Here is a 23,883-nt window from a genome sequence, read left to right on the forward strand (position 1 = left end):
TGTGTTTCATTAAGTAGATATACCCATATCTGCTCAAATCATCTGTGAAGGTTAGAAAATAACGATATCCGCTGCGAGCCTCAACACTCATCAGACCGCATACATCAGTATGTATTATTTCCAATAAGTCAGTGGCTCGCTCCATTTTTTCGGAGAACCGAGTCTTAGTCATCTTGCCCATGAGGCATGGTTCGCAAGCATCAAGTGATTCCAAAATCCCATCCGCATGGAGTTTCTTCATGCGCTTTACACCAATATGACCTAAACGGCAGTGCCACAAATATGTTGCACTATCAATATTAACTTTGCATATTTTGGCATCAATATTATGAATATGTGTATCACCACAATCGAGATTGAGCAAAAATAGACCACTCATCAAGGGTGCATGACCATAAAAGATATTATTCATATAAATAGAACAACCATTATTCTCCGATTTAAATGAATAACTGTCTCGCATCAAACAAGATCCAAATATAATGTTCATGCTCAACGCTAGCACCAAATAACAATTATTAAGGTCTAAAACTAATCCCGAAGGTAGATGTAGAGGTAGCGTGCCGACGGCGGTCACATCGACCTTGGAACCATTTCTGACGCGCATCGTCAACTCGTCCTTAGCCAATCTTCATTTAATCCGTAGCCCTTGTTTCGAGTTATAAATATGAGAAACAGAACCAGTATCAAATACCCAGGCACTACTACGAGCATTAGTAAGGTACACATCAATAACATGTATATCAAATATACCTTTCACTTTACCATCATTCTTTTCCACCAAATACTTGGGGTAGTTCCGCTTCCAGTGACCAGTCCCTTTGCAGTAGAAGCACTCAGTTTCAGGCTTAAGTCCAGACTTGGGCTTCTTCTCGGGAGCAGCAACTTGCTTGCTATTCTTCTTGAAGTTCCCCTTCTTTCCTTTGCCCTTTTTATTGAAACTAGTGGTCTTGTTAACCATCAACACTTGATGCTCCTTCTTGATTTCTACCTTCATAGCCTTGAGCATTGCGAAGAGCTCGGGAATCGTCTTGTTCATCCCTTGCATATTATAGTTCATCACTAAGCCTTTATAGCTTGGTGGCAGTGATTGAAGAACTCTATCAATGACACTATCATCCGAAAGATTAACTCCCAAGTGAGTCAAGTGGTTATGGTACCCAGACATTCTGAGTATGTGTTTACTGACAGAACTGTTCTCCTCCATCTTGCAGCTATAGAACTTGTTGGAGACTTCATATCTCTCAACTCGGGCATTTTCTTGAAATATTAACTTCAACTACTGGAACATCTCATATGCTCCATGACGTTCAAAATGTCTTTGAAGTCCCGATTCTAAGCCATAAAGCATGGCACACTGAACTATCGAGTAGTCATCAGATTTAGCTTGCCACACGTTCATAACGTCAGTAGTTGCTCCTGCAGTAGGCCTTGCACCAAGCGGTGCATCAAGGAAGTAATTCTTCTGTGCAGCAATGAGGATAATCCTCAAGTTACGAACCCATTCCGTGTAATTGCTACCATCATCTTTCAACTTAGCTTTCTCTAGGAACGCATTAAAATTCTAGGGAACGGTAGCACGGGCCATTGATCTACAACATAGATATGCAAAAAACTATCAGGACTAAGTTCATGATAAATTTAAGTTCAATTAATTATATTACTTAAGAACTCCCACTTAGATAGACATCCCTCGAGTCATCTAAATGATCACGTGATCCATATCAACTAAACCATGTCCGATCATCATGTGAGATGGAGTAGTTTTCAATGGTCAACATCTCTATGTTGATCATATCTACTATATGATTCACGTTCGACCTTTCGGTCTCAGTGTTCTAAGGCCATGTCTGTACATACTAGGCTCGTCAAGTTTAACCCGAGTATTCCTCACGTGCAAAAATGACTTAGAGAGGGGTGAGGGAGTCCTGGATTAGGGGGTGTTCGGATGGCCGGACTATACCTTCAGCCGGACTCCTGGACTATGAAGATACAAGATTGAAGACTCCGTCCCGTGTCCGGAAGGGACTTTCCTTGGCGTGGAAGGCAAGCTTGGCGATACGGATATGAAGATCTCGTACCATTGTAAGCGACTCTATGTAACCCTAACCCTATCCGGTGCCTATATAAACCGGAGGGTTTTAGTCCGTAGGACAACATACACATCAACAATCATACCATAGGCTAGCTTCTAGGGTTTAGCCTCCTCGCTCTCGTGGTAGATCTACTCTTGTACTACCCATATCATCAGTATTAATCAAGCAGGACGTAGGGTTTTACCTCCATTGAGAGGGCCCGAACCTGGGTAATACTTCGTGTCCCCTGCCTCCTGTTACCATCCGGCCTAGACGCACAGATCGGGACCCCCTACCCGAGATCCGTCGGTTTTGACACCGACATTGGTGCTTTCATTGAGAGTTCCTCTGTGTCATTGCCGTCAGGCTCGATGGCTCCTACGATCATCGATAGCGATGCAGTCCAGGGTGAGACCTTCCTCCCCGGACAGATCTTCGTCTTTGGCGGCTTTGCACTGCGGGCCAATTCGCTTGGTCGTCTGGAGCAGATCGAAAGCTACACCCCTGGCCATCAGGTCAGATTTGGAAGTTTAAACTACACGGCTGGCATCCGCGGAGACCTGATCTTTGACGGATTCGAGCCACTGCCGAGCGCGTCGCTCTGTCACGACGAGCATGATTTAGCTCTGCCGCCGAACAGTGCCCTGGAGGCCGCACCCGCGTCAGCGCCGATCGAGGATGGGCGGTTGGACGCCACCTCAGGGGCTGCGACCCTAACGGCGATTGAGCCAAACACCAGCCCCGTACTCTGCGAGACTCATGACTAAGGAGCCGGACTCCTCTCCGGACTATGAACCCTCCGCGCCCCTGCCGACCGAATCCGATTGGGCGCCGATCATGGAGTTCACTGCCGCGGACATCTTTCAGCACTCGCCTTTGGGCGATATCCTGAAGTCACTGAAGTCTCTCTCTTTATCAGGAGAGCCCTGGCCGGACTACGGTCAGCAAGGTTGGGGTATGGACGATGAAGAAATTCAAAGGCCACCCACCACCCACTTCGTAGCCACTGTCGACGACTTAACCGACATGCTCGACTTCGACTCCGAAGACATCGACGGTATGGACGCCGATGAAGGAGATGATGAAGAACCAGCGCCTACTAGGCCCTGGAAAGCCAGCTCGTCGTATGACATATACATGGTGGACACCCCAAAAGAGGGGGATGGCGATGGAACAACGGAGGATGACCCCTCCAAGAAACAGCCTAAGCGCCGGCGTCAGCAGCGCCGCTCAAAATCCCGCCAAAACAAATACGGTGATTCCAGCACGGGAGATAATAATACTCTGGAAAGCGCCGAAGAAACCCCCCTCCAGCAAGATTTAGCACAGGAGGATGGAGAAACCAGCCCTCATGAGAGAGCGGCAGACAAAGAGGTCGAGGACGATAATTATATGCCTCCCTCCGAAGACGAGGCAAGCCTCGACGACGACGAATTCGTCATGCCAGAGGATCCCGTCGAGCAAAAGCGTTTCCAACGCAGGCTTATGGCCACGGCAAGAAGCCTCAAGAAAAAGCAGCAACAACTCAGAGCTGATCAAGATTTGCTAGTCGATAGATGGACTGAAGTCCTTGCGGCCGAAGAGCATAAACTCGAACGCCCCTCCAAGAGCTACCCAAAGCGCAGGTTGCTACCCCAATTAAAGGAGGAAGCACTTGATGCGGCGACCGGCCACCTCGTGGTCGCGACATAGAGGCCTCTCGGCCCTCCACTCAAGCCGCACCCCGTACCAAGGCACGGGAATATGCGCCGGACTTACGAGACATGTTGGAGGACAAGGCAAGGCAAACAAGATCGATCTACGGATCGCGTGGGCGCCCCACGGCTCGAGACAACAATCGTCACGCCGGCCACAAATTCGGCAGGGCCGAACACAGTAGACAAGGCTCACTGGAGCTACGTCATGATATAGCCCAGTACAGAGGCGTCGCACACCCACTCTGCTTTACAGATGAAATAATGGATCATCAAATCCCCGAGGGTTTCAAACCCGTAAATATCGAATCATATGATGGCACAACAGACCCTGCGGTATGGATCGAGGATTATCTCCTTCATATCCACATGGCCCGCGGCGATGATTTCCACGCCATCAAATACCTCCCACTCAAGCTTAAAGGACCAGCTCGGCATTGGCTTAACAACTTGCCAACAGGATCAATTAGTTGTTGGGAGGACCTGGAAGCCGCATTCATCGACAATTTCCAGGGCACTTACGTGCGACCCCCAGACGCCGATGACCTAAGTCACGTAATTCAGCAGCCAGAGGAATCGGCCAGGCAATTGTAGACACGATTCCTAACAAAGAAAAATCAAATAGTCGACTGTCCGGACGCTGAGGCCCTAGCAGCCTTCGAGCACAATATCCGTGACGAGTGGCTGGCCTGGCACCTTGGACAGGAAAAGCCGAAATCTACGGCAGCACTCACGACACTCATGACCCGCTTTTGCGTGGGAGAAGACAGCTGGCTTGCTCGTAGCAACAATATGACCAAGAACCCTGGTACTTCGGACACCAGGGACAGTAGTGGCAGGTTGCGTCGCAACAAGCAGAAGCGCCGCATTAACGGCGACAATGCTGAGGATACGGCAGTTAATGCCGGATTCAGAGGCTCTAAATCCGGTCAGCGGAAAAAGCCATTCAAAAGGAATCCTAGGGGCCCGTCCAGTTTGGACCGAATACTCGACCGCTTGTGCCAGATACATGGCACCCCCGAAAAGCCAGCCAATCATACCAACATGGATTGTTGGGTGTTCAAGCAGGCAGGCAAGTTAAACGCCGAAAATGAAGACAAGGGGCTGCATAGCGATGACGACGAGGAGCCCCGGCCGCTGAACAACAATGGACAGAAGGGTTTTCCCCCACAAGTGCGGACGGTGAACATGATATACGCAACCCACGTCCTCAAAAGGGAGCGGAAGCGCGCATTAAGGGACGTATATGCGGTAGAGCCAGTCGCCCCAAAGTTCAACCCATGGTCCTGCTGCCCGATCACCTTTGATCGAAGGGACCATCCCACTAGCATCCGTCATGGCAGATTCGCCGCATTGGTTCTAGACCCAATTATTGACGGATTTCATCTCACTAGAGTCCTTATGGACGGCGGCAGCAGCCTGAACCTGCTTTACCAGGATACAGTGCGGAAAATGGGCATAGATCCCTCGAGGATTAAGCCCACCAAAACGACCTTTAAAGGCGTAATACCAGGTGTAGAGGCCAACCGTACAGGCTCAGTCACACTTGAAGTGGTCTTCGGATCTCCGGATAATTTCCGAAGCGAGGAGTTAATCTTCGACATAGTCCCGTTTCGCAGTGGTTATCACACACTACTCGGGCGAACCGCATTCGCTAAGTTCAATGCGGTACTGCATTACACATACCTTAAGCTCAAGATGCCAGGCCCTCGAGGAGTAATTACGGTCAACGGAAACACCGAACGCTCCCTCCGAACGGAGGAGCACACGGCGGCCCTTGCAGCGGAAGTTCAAAGCAGCCTCTCCAGGCAGTTCTCCAGTCCGGCCATTAAACGACCGGACACCGTCAAGCGCGCCCGGAGTAACCTACAACAAGACCGCCTGGCATGATCCGAGCAGGCGTAGCAATGCGGCCCCAACCCCAACCCTCGCAAAAAGGCGACGCCAGTACTTCGCGTACATAACTACGCTCTAGAGATACCATGGGCACAGGGGGAGGGGCACCATCACGGCACGCCCAAAACACGGCTTAAACCGTACCAGGGGCTACCGATTTCTTAATTTTCTCTTACTTTCAGGACTTCATCCTTCGGAAGGCCTGTTCGGCAGTTCAATTGCCGCACAAATGATGTAAGAACCAGGGAAGCAGACAAGCCACGCCGCACTATGGAACCCCCAGGTGGTCTCTATCATGAGCAGTATACCCGTTCCGCATACTATTCCACAGCTTGCCCCTGGAACGGACATGTTAACTAGTCCAACCTTCCACTTATCGCATTATTTGTATCGTTCTGCTTTGATCGCAGCCCTTTTTAATAAACAATGCATAGCTTTCGTCTATTTTTGCATTACGTTTTTTTTCTTTATATATGTTCCTTAACGACATGGTGCACCCGTACACGTTGGTACGGCCAAAATACGCCAGGGGCTTTAGTACCCCTCAATATGGTGTGAGAAGTCCGAACACTTTAACAAGTGCGGCACCCCGAACTTATAGCATTATATGCATCGGCTCCGAATCATGTCTTGGGTCAATAGTTGGGTTTGCCCGGCTCCTATGTTTTGGTGCCTTACGTTCCGCTATATCGGCTAAGGTAGCACTAGGAGAACCACTGCGATTGTGCCCCGGTTGAGCTGGGTCGAGCACCTCAGTGGAGAAAGCTAAAACTGCCTGTCATGATGAAGCAAGAGCTGGTCGCTGTTTGAGAGGTTTTTCGAGTCCCTAACGACTTATGCCGCTTAGGGCGAGGAGCCGTCTCTGTCCGGCCAAGGCATGGATAGCGCCCCGAACTCGGTCTTTCGAATAACAGGGGCTTCGCCGAAATTTAAAATTATAGAACTCTATGGCTAAGTGAGAGTGTTCACGCATAATAGTCCGACTGCCTTGTTCATTGGGCTGAGCGCCTCCCTCGAAGGACCCAAACATGGGAAAAAGAGCGCTCAGGTTTATCCCCGAACACCCCAGCACTAGCGGCACGGGGGCAGAAGCCGATGACTTGCCATCTCTCAGAATTGATAAACAGCCGCACATAAGGTAATATTTTAAATTCAAACAGCATTGCTTAGCGCATATGAACAAGTTTTCAGCGCACAGGACAAAACGAGCGAGTTTTACTCAAAAATTACATCCATAGAACATTCATCCGCCACAAGGCGGGCACCCTTCAGAACATCCTTATAGTAATTCTCGGGCTTGCGATGCTCTTTCCCCGGCGGTGGCCCGTCCTTCACAAGCTTCTCAGCATCCAGCTTGCCCTAGCGCACCTTAGCACGGGCAAGGGCCCTACGGGCACCTTCAATGCAGACGGAGCGCTTGATGACTTCGAGCCTTGGACAGGCCTCCACCAGCCGCCGCACCAGCCCAAAATAGCTCCCAGGCTGAGCCTCTCCAGGCCACAGCCGAACTATGAGGCCCTTCATGGCCTGTTCGGCCGCCTTGTGGAGCTCGACCAGTTGCTTCAGCTGGTCGCTCAGGGGCATGGGGTGTCCGGCCTCAGCGTACTGAGACCAGAACACCTTCTCCGTCGAGCTGCCCTCCTCGGCTCGATAGAATGCGGCGGCATCGGACACACTCCGGGGAAGATCTGCGAACGCTCCTGGAGAGCTCCGGATTCGGTTAGTAACAAGTAACTCACGTTTATGTGTTTGCTTCGCATAAAGAATGCCATACCCGCCGCTATCTTCTTCACCTCATCCAACTCCTGGATGGTCTTCTGGGATTCGGCCTTGGCAGACTTGGCATTTTCAATAGCCACCGCGAGCTCGGACGCTCGCGTCTTTGAGTCAAGCTCCAAACTGTCATGTTTTCCCATGAGAACCTGGAGCTCTTGCCGCACCTTGCCAACCTCGGCCTCACACTTCTCGCGCTCGGTGCACTCCGAGGTTGCCCTCTTCTCGGCCTCGTCCAACGCTTGCTTAAGGGTTGCCACCTCAGACGTGCCCCCTACAATAGCCACGACAGTCCTGTCATTTTTTGCAATTGCACCTTATATATATATATATATATTTAAACAAGGTATTTCTTACCTTCATTGTCCTTGAGCTGCTTCTTGGCACGCCCGAGCTCTTGCTCAGACCGCTCAAGGTTCTACTTTAGCGCGTCCACTTCCGCAGTCAGTGCGGCGGACGCAAGCAGAGAAGCCTGCATACGCATATTGACTCCTTTTTGTTAGACTCCTGCGAATTTTAATTGATCCTCTATTCGGCTTTTCTTCCCGAACGCCAAACAGAGCATCAGGGGCTACTTTCTATGCGGTAATATTATTTACACATTCTTTACTTACCTCAAAGCCTGTTAAAACGCTAGTACAAGCTTCAGTCAGTCCGCTCTTGGCAGACTGAACCTTCTGGATCACCGCACTCATAATAGTGCGGTGCCCCTCGTCGATGGAGGCGCCTTGGAGTGCCTCCAACATATTGTCCGGCGCCTCCGGTTGGACGGAGGTCACCGGCACAGCGGGCTTGCTCCTCTTGGAAGGAGGTCGCCCGCCGGACTCTGGAACCTTTGAAGGTTCTGGAGCGGTGTCCGGCCTAGGGCCGGACTTGGAGCCCTGGGGGGTTTCATCCCCTTTACTTCTGGAGTCCGGGAGGTCGCCTTGCGGCGCCTCCAGGACCACCTCCCCCCGGCTTGGAACCTGTTGGGACAACACTTCGGTGTCGTCCGTAGGGCGGGGGGAGGAAGCCGTCGGAAGCGAGTTCACATCCGACGAGTCCAGTGAGCCGCTCGATGACGCGTCGAGCCGGTCTTTGGGTGGGCTGCATAAACATATTCGACGTAAGGGAAAGCTGTGCAGTAAACGAATACTATGAATTACTCTGGTATCCAGATACTTACGATTTGGCCAGGGGCTTGGCCCTGGGCGCCCACTCCTCTCCGCCGTCATCGGCGTCGGTGGAATAGTCCGGAGGAAGGGTTTTCCCCTTCTTGGACCCTTCGGCCTCCCCAGTTGGGGCGGACTTCCTTTTCATCCCTTCCCCCGCTGGAGGGGGAGGGGTCTCTTCTTCCTCCTCCTCGTCTTCAGGGGAGGAGTGCATCTTGGATTCGTCGGATGATGAATCCGACACCTCCGGACAGCGGGCACTCTTTCGAGTCCCCGTGGCCTTCTTCTTAACCTTCTTCTCCGACACCACATAGGGTGCCGGAACCAGCAGCTTCGCCAATTGAGCGTCCGCTGGGCCTTCGGGCAAAGGAGCCAGACAGTTGATCTGTCCGGACGTCACCTGCCAATCCTGTCAAAGGAAAGGGAGCTTAGATCCCGCATGGAGTCAAACTATGAAACACTGATACCCTGTAAAAGGAAAAAAATAGCTTACCGCAAGAGCGTGACGCTGCACACTGAATCCGCGATCCTCAGTAGCGGATGCAGGAGCCACGACGCCCTTGAAAAGCACCTTCCAGGCATCTTTGTACGTCGTGTCGAAGAGCCTGCTCAAAGTTTGGTGCCGTGCCGGGTCGAACTCCCACAGGTTGAAAGCCCATTGTTGGCACGGGAGGATCAAGCGGATGAGCATAACCTGGACTACGTTGACAAGTTTGAGCTTCTTGTCCACCAGGGTTTTGATGCATGTTTGGAGTCCGGTCAGCTCTCCTTTCTTACCCTACGACAAGCCCGTCTCTTTCCAGGACGTGAGCCGCGTTGGGGGTCCGGACCGGAACTCGGGGGGTGCGACCCATTCGGAGTCGCGCGGCTCGGTGATGTAAAACCACCCTGATTGCCACCCCTTTAGGGTCTCCACAAAGGAGCCCTCGAGCTAGAGGACGTTGGCCATCTTGCCCACCATGGCGCCTCCGCACTCCGCCTGGCTGCCGTGCACCACCTTCGGCTTGACGTTGAAAGTCTTGAGCCATAGGCCGAAATGGGGGTGGATGCGGAGGAAGGCCTCGCACACGACGATAAACGCCGAGATGTTGAGGACGAAGTTCGGGGCCAGATCGTGGAAATCCAGGCCGTAGTAGAACATGAGCCCCCGGACAAATGGGTGGAGAGGGAAGCCCAGTCCACGGAGGAAATGGGGGAGGAACACCACCCTCTCACGGGGCCTAGGGGTGGGGATGAGCTGCCCCTTTTCGGGGAGCCGGTACGCGATGTCGTTAGACAGGTATCCGGCCTTCCTCGTCTTTTTGATATGTCCCTCCGTGACGGAGGAGACCATCCACTTGCCTCCCGCTCCGGACATGGCTGGAGAAGGTTGAGGTGAGGAGTGCGGACTTGGGCGCTGGAGCTCGAGTGCGCAAGAATGGATAGGCGGAGGAGGAAGAAGGCGTAGGTGAAAAGGTGGATCTTTATCCCCTTATATGGGTGGACGCAGCTACATGTCCCCACCAGTCTGGTAAAACTCGCTTATCTCCAAGCGCCGTAATCGATGGCGCGGTTGGGTTACCCATGCCCGTACTGATGAGAATCCCGGAATAAGGGGACACGATCTCTGCTTTAACAAGACGTGCCAAGGAAACCGCCTCGCATAACGCGCTGAGATGGGACAGTAAAACGGTTCGAATAAAAGCTTGGCCATGGTGTCATGTCACACTATGGAATACGTCAGCAGATTAGATTTGTGTAAATATTATTCTCTCTATGGCAATATATGGAAACTTATTTTGCAGAGCCGGACACTATCTTTGTGTTCAAAATCTTCTATGAAGTACTTGGAGGAGGAACCCGCCTTGCAATGCCGAAGACAATATGCGCGCCGGACTCGTCATCATTGAAGTCTGGTTCAGGGGCTACTGAGGGAGTCCTGGATTAGGGGGTGTTCGGATGGCCGGACTATACCTTCAGCCGGACTCCTCGACTATGAAGATACAAGATTGAAGACTCCGTCCCGTGTCCGGAAGGGACTTTCCTTGGCGTGGAAGGCAAGCTTGGCGATACGGATATGAAGATCTCCTACCATTGTAACCGACTCTATGTAACCCTAACCCTATTCGGTGCCTATATAAACCGGAGGGTTTTAGTCCGTAGGACAACATACACATCAACAATCATACCATAGGCTAGCTTCTAGGGTTTAGCCTCCTCGATCTCGTGGTAGATCTACTCTTGTACTACCCATATCATCAATATTAATCAAGCAGGACGTAGGGTTTTACCTCCATCGAGAGGGCCCGAACCTGGGTAAAACTTCGTGTCCCCTGCCTCCTGTTACCATCCGGCCTAGACGCACAGATCGGGACCCCCTACCCGAGATCCGCCGGTTTTGACACCGACAAGGGGTCATCTTATAATTCTACCGCCGTACTAAGCAAAATAAGATGCATAAAAGATAAACATCACATGCAATCAAAATATGTGATGATACGGCCATCATCATCTTGTGCCTCTGATCTCCATCTCCAAAGCACCGTCATGATCTCCATCATCACCGGCTTGACACCTTGATCTCCATCGTAGCATCGTTGTCGTCTCACCAACTGTTGCTTCTACAACTATCGCTAACGCATAATGATAAAGTAAAGCAATTACATGACAACTGCATTTCATACAATAAAGCGACAACCATAAGGCTCCTGCCAGTTGCCGATAACTTTTACAAAACATGATCATCTCATACAACAACGCATATCACATCATGTCTTGACCATATCACATCACAACATGCCTTGCAAAAACAAGTTAGACACCCTCTACTTTGTTGTTGCAAGTTTTAGTGGCTGCTACGGGCTTCTAGTAAGAACCATTCTTACCTACGCATCAAAAACCACAATGATGTTTCGTCAAGTTTGCTGTTTTAACCTTCAACAGGGACTGGCCATAGTCAAATTTGATTCAACTAAATTTGGAGAAACAGACACCCACCAGCCACCTTGATGCAAAACAAGTTGCATGTCTGTCGGTGGAACTGGTCTCATGAACGTGGTCACATAAGGTTGGTCCGGGCCGCTTCATCCAACAATACCGCTGAATCAAAATAAGACGTTGGTGGTAAGCGGTATGACTATGATCACCCACAACTCTTTGTGTTCTACTCATGCATATCATTTACGCATAGACGTGGCTCTGATACCACTGTTGGGGAACGTAGCATGCAATTTCAAAAAAAAAATCCTATGATCACGCAAGGTCTATCTAGGAGATGCATAGCAACGAGAGGGGGAGAGTGTGTCCACGTACCATCGTAGACCGAAAACGAAAGCATTAGTTTAACCCGGTTGATGTAGTCGAACGTCTTCTCGATTCAACCGATCAAGTATCGAACGTACGCCACCTCCGAGTTCAGCACATGTTCAGCTCGATGACGTCCCTCGAACTCTTGATCCAGCAAAGTGTCGAGGGAGAGTTTCGTCACCATGATGGCGTGGTGACGGTGATGGTGATGTGATCCGCGCAGCGCTTCGCCTAAGCACTACGACAATATGACCGGAGGAGTAAACGGTGGAGGGGGGCACCGCACACGGCTAAGAAACAATTGATGTGCTTTGGGGTGCCCCTGCCCCCGTATATAAAGGAGGAGAGGGGAGGAGGCCGGCCACAGGGGTGCGCCAAGTGCGGGGAACCCACTAGGACTCCTAGTCCTAGTCGGCCCCCTTCCTTTCTTTCAAAGGGGGAAAGGGGAAGGAGAAGGAGAGGGAGAAGGAAAGGGGCCCCGCGCCCCCTCCCCTTGTCCAATTCGGACTCCCCATGGGGGGAGCGTGCCACCCCTTGTGGGCTGCCCTATCTCTCCCCTATGGCCCATGTTGGCCCATTACTTTCCCCGGGGGGGGGGGGGGGGTCCGGTAACCCCTCGGTACTACGATAAATATCCGAAACACTCCGAAACCATTCCGGTATCCGAACACTATCGTCCAATATATCAATCTTTACCTCTTGACCATTTCGAGACTCCTCATCATGTTTGTGATCTCATCCGGGACTCCGAACAATCTTCAGTCACCAAAACACATAACTCATAATATAAATCATCATCGAACGTTAAGCGTGCGGACCCTACGGGTTCGAGAACTATGTAGACATGACCGAGACACATCTCTGATCAATAACCAATAGCGGAACCTCGATGCTCATATTGGTTCCTACATATACTACGAAGATCTTTATCGGTCAAACCGCAATGACAACATACATCATTCCCTTTGTCATCGGTATGTTCCTTGCCCGAGATTCGATCGTCGCTATCTTCATACCTAGTTCAATCTCGTTACCGGCAAGTCTCTTTACTCATTCCGTAATGCATCATCCTGTAACTAACTCATTAGTCACATTGCTTGCAAGGCTTATCGTGATGTGCATTACCGAGGGGGCCCTGAGATACCTCTCCGATACTCGGAGTGACAAATCCTAATCTCGATCTATGCCAACCCAACAAACACCTTCGGAGACACCTGCAAAGCATCTTCATAATCACCCAGCTACGTTGTGACGTTTGATAGCACACAAGGTGTTCCTCCGGTATTCGGGAGTTGCATAATCTCATAGTCAAAGGAATATGTATAAGTCATGAGGAAAGCAATAGCAATAAAACTTAACGGTCATTATGCTAAGCTAACGGTTGGGTCTTGTCCATCGCATCATTCTCTAATGATGTGATCCCATTCATCAAACGAGCTTGTCAAGTAGAGGCATACTAGGGACACTTTGTTTTGTCTATGTATTCACACATGTATCAAGTTTCCGGTTAATACAATTCTATCATAAATAATAAACATTTATCATGATGCAAGGAAATATAAATAACAACTTTATTATTGGCTCTAGGGCATATTTCCTTCAAGAAGTTCTTCATAGCACAATCTCCTCAGTTCCTGGCAAGGGCAAGGCAGTCATTGATGAAGGAATTCGTCCCGCGCGATGTCAGTTTCGTCAGCCTATCTCCAACTCCACTTGTGATGAAACTGCCAGCCAGGACACTGCTGCAAAAGTGTCAAGGCCTTCTCCTCAACGAGAAACACCACATGTCATGACTGACCGTGAACTCCTCATCAGTCTGCACCAGAAGACAGACACGAATCATGATTGGGTTAAGCGTCAACTTGCTGCAATTAACGCAAATATGATTATGATACATAACTATGTTCGCAGGAATCACTGCGATGCCCATGAGATCTTTGATAGAACATGGGCCATACTTTCACACCTGAAGACGGATGACAAACGTGGTGCAATGGACTTCCAGATGAACTTTGGTTGGGCAAATCCGCCCAAGAAGAAGTTCGAGAAGGTTCAAGTTCCTCCTCTCGTCCCGAACTCAGTGTCTCCATCGCGTTCCACTAATGGAAATGTAGACGTTGAAGACATTGCTGCTGGCCCTTCCGCTTCACGCGACCCCAACAACAACGTTAGCGCTCGTCCGACTTCGTCATGATGATATTCTTCAGGGGCATTAGTTCTCAGTTTCGTCTCCTTTTGGTCATTTGATGACCAAGGGGGAGAAATCTGAGTTAGTCTTCAAGTGGGTCGTTATATGGGATGTTTTTATAAGAGTTACAACTCTTGGACTTCATTTGATTCGCTCTTTGATGAGTTGTAACTTAAATAACTGTCGGTGATCTGACTCTTTTGCCACTCTTTATATGCATACCATGATCTTAATATATCTGCTCATGCATGCACAATTTCGTCACACACCAATTTTCATCATGCATTCAAATTCTTCAATATCTTATGATCATGCATGATTGGATTCCAAAATTATAACTTGCCATGTGCATTTGCAATCCAAAGCAAATTCCTCATATGCACATCTTCAGAGGGAGTTCCTCAAATATCTTGTAATCAATTTCTTCGTACTCTCTACTTATACTTCCATTATTTACACCCATTGATAACCTACCCAATTTGTCATCAATCACCAAAAAGAGGGAGATTGGAAGTGCATCAAGTGCCCCCTTAGTGGTTTTGGAGTATTGGGGACAAATGGATTGAGGGACTAACGTGCTTGTGAGTGTACACATGAGACGAAGTCCCTGAAGATTTGGTTTAACCCATGGAAGATGACCCCTAAAAATGTATTTCTTCATGTGAAGAACTGGGTGATGAAAATGGCACGACATTTGAAGAAATTGATGTGAAGACTTTGAAGCTTGAAGACTTTGGTTTTCTTAATTCATTTTTTCTTATTTTGAGTAAAAGGAAAAACCGTACTATTAAAGGGGGTCTAGGTGAATCATAGTTCACATTTTGAAAGTGATTCTCAAACCTATACATACACAAGCCACTTCGAGTGAAGCCTTTGGAAATCTCCGGAACAGCTGATGAATTTGCTAGCGATAGTGACGAAGTTCACCTAGTCGCTGACGAATTTGGTCAGGCTGAGGAGTTAGGATTTCACCAGTGCGGTCTTCCTATCGTGAGGAAATTGAATGCCCCCACAAAATTGAGACTTCAATTTTCCGACCATTGCTGCGCCGCGGGCCAGCTGTCGAGTGGATCCTTGTGCTGACAATGGTCATATTTGAGAAGGGCATTTATGACAATTCATGTCTGGTTGCCCCTGGCTACATATAGCCGCCTCCCACAACCACTTGTTGGTTGGATGCTCAGAGAAAACTTGACACTTGTCATTTGAGAGCAACTCATCCTCTGACGACTTTGAGAGAATCCTAAGTGAGGAAAAAGCCACCAGAGCCAAAGTGATTGAGCATCACTGAAGAGATTGATATGTGTGATCGGACGCCTGTTACCTTTGAAAATTGTCCTTCTTCCAGATGGTTAGGCGTCAAGTTCTAACCACCTAAGAGTCATTGTGGTGTGCCGGTGAAAATGTATGTGAAGGTTTTGGAAGTCTAACTTGAAGACTTGCCATGAGTGATTGAACAAGGTCTAAATGATTTTAGCTCAAGAGGAATACAGTGAGGATAGTGTGTCCTCTGAGTTCGTCTTAACCAGACGTACAGTTGATACAACCACTGGAACTGGTCTACCAAATTGATGTGTCTTCTCCGAGCTTACCTGGTTTCAAATTCTTTAGCCCTTACCTTACGATATTTCGCTGCTGAAGAATTTGTGATCTACCTTCTGATGATTTTGAACTGAAGACTTTCATCATGGTGTCTTTTATTTCTTCAGTTCATCATCTTCATGCTTGTATGCTCGTATGATTGCATGTTCTTAACCTATATGTATCATGTACGCATGCTTTCTGTATCTGTGATGATTTAGTTTCCTTGTGTTTCTATTTCTTCACTCTAATCTTCGTCAAATTCATCAGTGTTTGACGAATTTCTAAAAATCACCCATTCACCCCCCTATGGGAATAAACTTGTGCTTTCACTAACCATGTGAAGCATTTTTCTTTGGGTGACACTGCATTCTTCGATAGGTGGGCAATATAGTCAGCGAGCACTGTGTCGAAAAAGAAAGTGTTGTATGCCGACCTTAGGGTATCTTCAACGCTGACCCGCAAACATCTCTAGTATATGTCCGGACGTGGTCCGCGGACATGATACGGGAGAGAGCCATTCAATGCGAATTACATAGTATTCGGTCGTGAGGAGAGAAAGTACATGAGGACCATACATGTGGTGGGATATCTGTGGTTTAGTGTCCAGTTGGGAGGAGTGAGAGAAGAAGGGTATCATGCCTGGCGGTTGGGAGAGAGAGAGAGAGACCATGCATGTGATTGGTCAAATGGATGTCCGGACTGCTGCAAAGCCCCTTACATTTGTTTCTTTGATACCGGAATCCATACGTCTGGACTACTAAACGGACATATACAGGTCCCCGTTAGATGACAAGTGATGATTCAAACATACAGTGGAGGCTTGAGGTTCCGCTTTGAAGATACCCTTGTGGGTTAAGATTCACTAATTTAACATTGCTGACTAAGGGCCACTGACATGTGAGGCCGCATACATGCTGTCCTTCTGGCCCAAAGTTGTCTGTGAGCTGCCACCTGAATAAGTCTTCTTCCTCTGCTGATAGCGGACCAAAGGAATTGATCTGCCGCCATGCTCATGTATATACGTATGTATTGTACTATTGTGCAAGGACTGGAATCTCAATATATTATGCCTTTTTTCGAAGAACAAACTCTGCTGCCTAGAATTTACGGACATGTTCTTTTAACATATAGTTCATCAGCAAACTGAAGAAGACGCATGCAGATCGTTATATCCGAAAATACTTGGTGTTTTTACGTACTAGCAAAATGTGAATTCTGAGTTTCATCGGCTCTGCTCATCGACGACCAACGCAGAGCAGAGGCACGCACGCACGGGGCGTGCTGTTGCGGTCTCTCGGCCCGGCGACCACTTTCCAGCGCAAACAACGCATCCCCGGCCACCTTCTCCTTCCTGACGCGTACCAAAAAACCACTCGCCCGGTGCAACGGCGGAAAAGAATTCTATAAGACCAGGTCTCACGCGAGACCCATCTTAATGGATGACACGTGGCATTCACAAATCTCAAAGCATCCCCCACCCTCCCCCCATTTAAAATCAGGGAAAAAAGAGATTAAATGCTTTGTGATTTGTGAATGTCACGTGTCATCCATCAGGACGGGTCTCACCTGCTAACCGTGAAACCCGGTCTCATATAATTTTTTTTCACGCAACGGCAATCCACAAGTCGCATCCAAAACCCACCCACACCCAGAACTCGGAGAATCTCGAGAATCACCTTCTCCGCGAGATCGTGACCACACCCACATCAAATCCGGCAGGATCACGTCCGCCGCAGTGCGCCCAACCACCGCGACATCCGAGCGCCACTCCCCAATTAACTACGCTCGAGCAAACAGCAATCCGCCAGCCACCACACGCGATCACCCGATCGCGAAGAACGGCCGTACCGAACCGAATCATGGCGGCCTCCGTCCGTCGGACCATGTCCTCCGGCGATCGATCGATCGATCGGCGTCCGTCGTGCTGGCGTGTCGGCCCGCCCGACAGCCGATATAGGCTCCGCCCGCCCCGATATCGCAACCACATGATGCCGCCAAGGACAGGAAACGGAACCGGAATTACTCGTGCTCCGTGATCTTTACAGCCTAGCTCTACCCCCTCCTCATCCTCACACAGCTAACACGGAGTAGTTACGTACGAGCATCGAAGCACACGCAGATCAACCGGCAGTGCTGATTCTGAGATCGTGTCACCTACCGGCCAGGGACAAGCGAGCTCGCCCGGCAGCGAAAGCATGATTATTATACGGCGGGGGTCCGGCCGGCCGGATTAATTAGGCTGCGCGGTGGCGCTGGCCATCATCATGCCGTGTCCAAAAAGAATCAAAGGCCTCCTCCGGCCGGCTCATGGCCCGCCGCAGCCTTTCCTGGGGTTTCTGTCGACGTGCAAGCGCAAACCACAAACGCAAACGCGGTGTGTGTGATCATGGACGATCCATCGGTGGTCAAAAGAAAAGGAGGGGCTTAGTATAGTGGTTCAATGAGACAATTATTGCTAATCCACTCCATTAGGGTCGATCGTGTTCGTGTGGCTTTGCTAGCCAGCTTCGCCGCTAGCTGTGGGCCTTTCGGACTGGCATAATTGCGGCCATAATTACCGCAATGAGTGCCCATGATGGGACTCACTCGAGAGACTCGGCAGCAGTGCGCCTGTCCCTTCCTACGCCCTTTGATCCATGTGCATGGGTGCAGTCGGTGTAGAGGGAAATTGGTCTCATGCATGCTTCCAATCCTCGATCGCCTCCATATCTTCCTTCGCACAAGATCGATCGATCCCTGGGATTGTATTCTAGTCCACTGTTTAACACATGCGGAATTACTTGCTCGTGTCATGTGTTTGTTAGTAGGAAAGATTTGGCTGTCTCGTAGCAGTAGCAACCGATTCGTGCCTAGTCACGCATTGGACACTACCACATGCTTGCATGCCCTAACTGTAGTACCTAATTAGGGAAGGTACGACCCAAATGGTCGCGTTTGGATCACACTGTCAGGAGCAAATCAATCTTCGCTGATTTTAAAACGCACCCTTCAAGACACCGATCACATGTTTGCATTACAATAACCCCGTGATTAGATCACGCGAGATCACGGTTTAGGGGGGCTGTTTGGTTTTCTAGGGTTATGGCATCTCTCTCCCCACTCCAGCATATCCAGAGAAATGTTTTGTTTATAGGAGAAGCGTACATGTGTTTGTTTACTATAATTGCTTCAAGCTTCTTTCGCCATGGAAGGGTGGAACGGAAGCATCACATTCTCCGAGATCCCACGGCCGGGTAGCCCTTCCCAAATCTCTCTCCCTTTTGGCGGAAGATTTATCCATGTGATTATCGATTGCGTATGCTGGTTCTGTTGATATGATAAGATAGGATAACACCACATCGGCTTAGGGGGAAACATTGACAAGGAAAAGCGCCGTTGTATAGAGAGCAAAGGAATATGTCGAGTGGGATTAGCTGTTGATGCTAGTCTTAGTCAAAAATGGCATCCGACATTTGGGGGCCTTGGCCATGACAGTGTTGACCGATGACCACCATGGCTTAGGGACGAAACTTGTACGTTCGCTCAATGGATGTTAATCCTACGGATGAAAATCAACACTTTATATTTTTTTTTTGAAGCCGCCAACAATTGCTAGCCATTATATTATAGGGGTAGGGAGCAATATTTACACAGCCGCTGACGCGGTTTGAGGAGAGAAAAAGAAGAGAAATGAAACGAGGGCCAGGCCCCTAAGCCATACTTGGATGATCTCTCACGTTGGGTCCCCAAAAGGGGGCTGCAAACATTTCGCTCCCGCCAGTCTCCAAGCCTCCAGGGATCCTCGCACTGCCTGGATGACAGCCCAGGGCGCAACGATCTTCTTGTGAAAAACTCTACGGTTTCGCTCGAGCCAAATTTCCCATGTGATGAGCATGGTGAGCGACCTGATTCCTTTCTGATGCTCGGTGTGTGTGTTGTCGATGATATGTGCCCAGAACATCTCAGATCTGTCGCCCTCTGGCCAGGTGGTTGGAGCAAGAGCAGCGCAGCCGTGCCATCTTGTCGCTGCAGTCCAGATCGTCCTTGCCATCGGACAGTGCCAGAGCAGATGCACTGATGATTCAAGATTCCGGACGCACAGCGGGCAGAAGTATTCATTTGGCCATCAGCGCCTTTGCAGCCTATCGGCGCACCACAGCCTATCGAGCATTAGCAGCCAGGTGAAAAACTTGCAGCGTGGAGGAGCCCAGGCCTTCCAAAACATGTTTACGAAGTATGATCCGACCCGTCCAGCGAATTGGAGCTTGTAAGCGGCCGTTGCACTGTATGTGCCGGAGAGGCTTGTCTTCCAGGTGATATTGTCCGGGACATCTGGCTGCAGTGAAACCTGGGCCTCGTCGATCATATTCCATAGCCTCCTGAATTCAAATATGTTGCCATCCGAAAGGGGGGGGGCGGATGTCGTGAATCCATTTTTGGCCTTGCAGCGCATCCTTGACTGTGTGATTCTTGCACTTGCATCGGGCAAAGAGAGAGGGTGCAATCGCCTTTGGCGGCAACGGCCCCACCAGGTGGATTCCCAAAAGAGTGTGCGCTCGCCGTTGCCAACAGAGACGCTTGTTGCAGCAGCAAAGAGCTGGCGATCCTGGTCGTCACACGGCAAAGGAAAGCCACTCCATGGCCGGTTAGCCTCATCCCACAACAGCCATAGCCATCTCAGCCGCAGCGCCCTAGCAAATTTAGCACTATCTAAAACTCCAAGTCCGCCAAGACCGATCGGGTAGCGGACCGTCTGCCAGTTTACTTTGCATTTGCCGCCGGATAGCTTCTCCTCCTGAGCCCAAAGAAAGCGCCTGCAAATCTTGTCAATGTCCTTCAAGACTCCAGCCGAGGCTTTGATTGCGGTGAGCGCGAATGTATGGATGGCTAGGAGCACAGAGCGGACCAGCGCTCGCCGTCCCGCACAGTTCATCAGCCTCCCCTTCCATCCTGCTAGCTTGGCTTTGATGCGATCAAAGATGAATTGGAGGTGCACCTTCTTCAGTCTTCCTAAGGATATCGGCAAGCCTAAATATGTGATCAGGAAGCTTGTTCGCCTTCCAGGGAAACCTTGCAGTATAATGTCTAGATCCAAGGACTGGCATTTGATAGGCGTGACAGTGGATTTTGAAGGGTTTACTCGCAGACCCATTGCCTCCCCGAACTTTTCTAGGATAGTTAGCAAGCAGGAGACCTCCTCATTGCGTGGGTTGGAGAAGATGATTGCATCGTCCGCGTAGAGGCTGATGCGCAACTTGACATCGCGCCCAGGAACTGGCGCCAGGTATCCAAGGGCGGCAGCACGATCTAGAATCCGTTGCAGCATGTCGATGGCAAGGATGAAGAGAAATGGGGAGAGCGGGTCGCCTTGACGTAGTCCTCTGTGGTGGTCTATCAGCTCGCCCTCCACACCATTTAGAAGGACTACAGAGGAGGAGGATTGCAGAAGCAGAGCGATCCAATCGCGCCATCGTGCAGAGAAACCTAGCTTCTGAAGTAGCTCAAGTAGATATTCCCACGAGATTGAGTCGAACGCCTTCGCTATATCCATTTTGAAGAGTAGTGCAGGTTTCTTTCTACGGTGCAGGCTGCGTGCGGCATTTCTGACGAAGAGAAAACTATCGTGGATGCACCTAGTCTTCAGGAAAGCACTTTGCGCTGGAGAGATGAGACTGCCAAGTTTTGGGGCGAGGCGCAGGGAAAGGATCTTTGCAATGAGCTTAGCAAAGGAATGTACAAGGCTAATTGGTCGAAAATGACCGATGTCAGTTGGATCCGGAGCTTTTGGAATTAGCACCACCGTTGCTGCATTGAGGTCTTTGAAACTGTGGCCGCCGTTGAGATCATGGAATTGCTGTAGGGCTCGCATGAGATCAGCTTTTATGATGCGCCAGCACCGCCTATAGAAGACGCCGGAGAAGCCGTCCGGGCCAGGGGCACGGTCAGTCGGCGATTGTTTGATGGCGTTCCAAACACTTTATATTTTTGAATGTAGTAATCTGCATACACTTCTAACTACATTTTTTTCGATTAAAACTTCAGGTTTTTCGATAAAGATTCAGAATGCAGCGTAAAAATACTGAACAACCACAGAAGTAGTCAATTGTGCTGACGGCCAAAAAAAAGATAGGAATGCCCTGTCAGACAACCTGAGAGCCACCTGGTCAGCTAGAGCTGATCAAGTAGATATTCCCACGAGATTGAGTCGAACGCCTTCGCTATATCCATTTTGAAGAGTAGTGCAGGTTTCTTTCTACGGTGCAGGCTGCGTGCGGCATTTCTGACGAAGAGAAAACTATCGTGGATGCACCTAGTCTTCAGGAAAGCACTTTGCGCTGGAGAGATGAGACTGCCAAGTTTTGGGGCGAGGCGCAGGGAAAGGATCTTTGCGATGAGCTTAGCAAAGGAATGTACAAGGCTAATTGGTCGAAAATGACCGATGTCAGTTGGATCCGGAGCTTTTGGAATTAGCACCACCATTGCTGCATTGAGGTCTTTGAAACTGTGGCCACCGTTGAGATCATGGAATTGCTGTAGGGCTCGCATGAGATCAGCTTTTATGATGCGCCAGCACCGTCTATAGAAGACGCCGAAGAAGCCGTCCGGGCCAGGGGCACGGTCAGTCGGCGATTGTTTGATGGCGTTCCAAACACTTTATATTTTCGGATGTAGTAATCTGCATACACTTCTAACTACATTTTTTTCGATTAAAACTTCAGGTTTTTCGATAAAGATTCAGAATGCAGTGTAAAAATACTGAACAGCCACAGAAGTAGTCAATTGTGCTGACGGCCAAAAAAAAGATAGGAATGCCCTGTCAGACAACCTGAGAGCCACCTGATCAGCTAGAGCTGATCAAGTAGATATTCCCACGAGATTGAGTCGAACGCCTTCGCTATATCCATTTTGAAGAGTAGTGCAGGTTTCTTTCTACGGTGCAGGCTGCGTGCGGCATTTCTGACGAAGAGAAAACTATCGTGGATGCACCTAGTCTTCAGGAAAGCACTTTGCGCTGGAGAGATGAGACTGCCAAGTTTTGGGGCGAGGCACAGGGAAAGGATCTTTGCGATGAGCTTAGCAAAGGAATGTACAAGGCTAATTGGTCGAAAATGACCGATGTCAGTTGGATCCGGAGCTTTTGGAATTAGCACCACCGTTGCTGCATTAAGGTCTTTGAAACTGTGGCCACCGTTGAGATCATGGAATTGCTGTAGGGCTCGCATGAGATCAGCTTTTATGATGCGCCAGCACCGTCTATAGAAGACGCCGAAGAAGCCGTCCGGGCCAGGGGCACGGTCAGTCGGCGATTGTTTGATAGCGTTCCAAACACTTTATATTTTCGGATGTAGTAATCTGCATACACTTCTAACTACATTTTTTTCATTAAAACTTCAGGTTTTTCGATAAAGATTCAGAATGCAGTGTAAAAATACTGAACAGCCACAGAAGTAGTCAATTGTGCTGACGGCCAAAAAAAAGATAGAAATGCCCTGTCAGGCAACCTGAGAGCCACCTGGTCAGGTAGGGCTGATCAAGAACGAGCCACCTGGTCAGCTAGGGCTGATCAAGAACGAGCCACCTGGTCAGCTAGGGCTGATCAAGAACGATCCTCTACAGCCATGGATCATCTCAACTGATGATCCAGGGTTAAGTGCTTGCCTCCTTATTGGTAAAGGATGCAGCGGTACGACTACTATAGAACAGATCCTGTTCAAGTAAGGTCGTGCCAATGTGCGCAGGGCCTCTCCTTTTAAACCGGTGTTGCTTCCGCTAAACAACCGAGGTGGTACTAAACTCCGTTTGTGCCCTGTAATCTCGCATATGTTATGTTGTGGGCCGGCCTAGTTTGTTATCCCGAGTGGCTTGAAGCCCGTTGGTATTTGGGCTTCCAGATTGCATAAGCATACGCACATGCAACATGTTCAATCTCGACTAAAAAGAATCTAATATGTTCAATCTGATGTTGACCATCACGTAAAAAAAAAATCTGATGTTGACCAAATGAAAATTCAATCTCATGCGCAGCATGCCCATCGTGCTTAATTTTTGTTTCTGTCTCTTCCATCTCTTGATATGCACGTAGGTTGTGTACCAAAATACTCCCTCCGTCCGGAAATACTTGTCTTAGAAATGGTTGTATCTAGACTTATTTTAGTTATAGATACATTCATTTTCAACCATTTTTAGGACAAGTATTTTCGGACGGAGGGAGTAGCAGCTATTTCATCTCTACGTCGTCTATGTTCAGACATACCGCC

General features: G+C 49.4%; 2 pseudogenes; both read right to left on the bottom strand.

Moving 5' to 3' along the window:
* Nucleotides 1-631: 631 nt before the first annotated feature.
* Nucleotides 632-19,676, bottom strand: LOC147980810 (uncharacterized; annotated as a pseudogene).
* A 3,436-nt stretch (nucleotides 19,677-23,112) lies between these two features.
* Nucleotides 23,113-23,350, bottom strand: LOC125549776 (small nucleolar RNA U3; annotated as a pseudogene).
* Between the last annotated feature and the right edge of the window lie 533 nt (nucleotides 23,351-23,883).

The sequence above is a fragment of the Triticum urartu genome, chromosome 3A (genome assembly GCF_056163025.1).
Source record: "Triticum urartu cultivar PI428250 chromosome 3A, HENAU_Tu73, whole genome shotgun sequence".
NCBI classification, from domain to species: domain Eukaryota; kingdom Viridiplantae; phylum Streptophyta; class Magnoliopsida; order Poales; family Poaceae; genus Triticum; species Triticum urartu.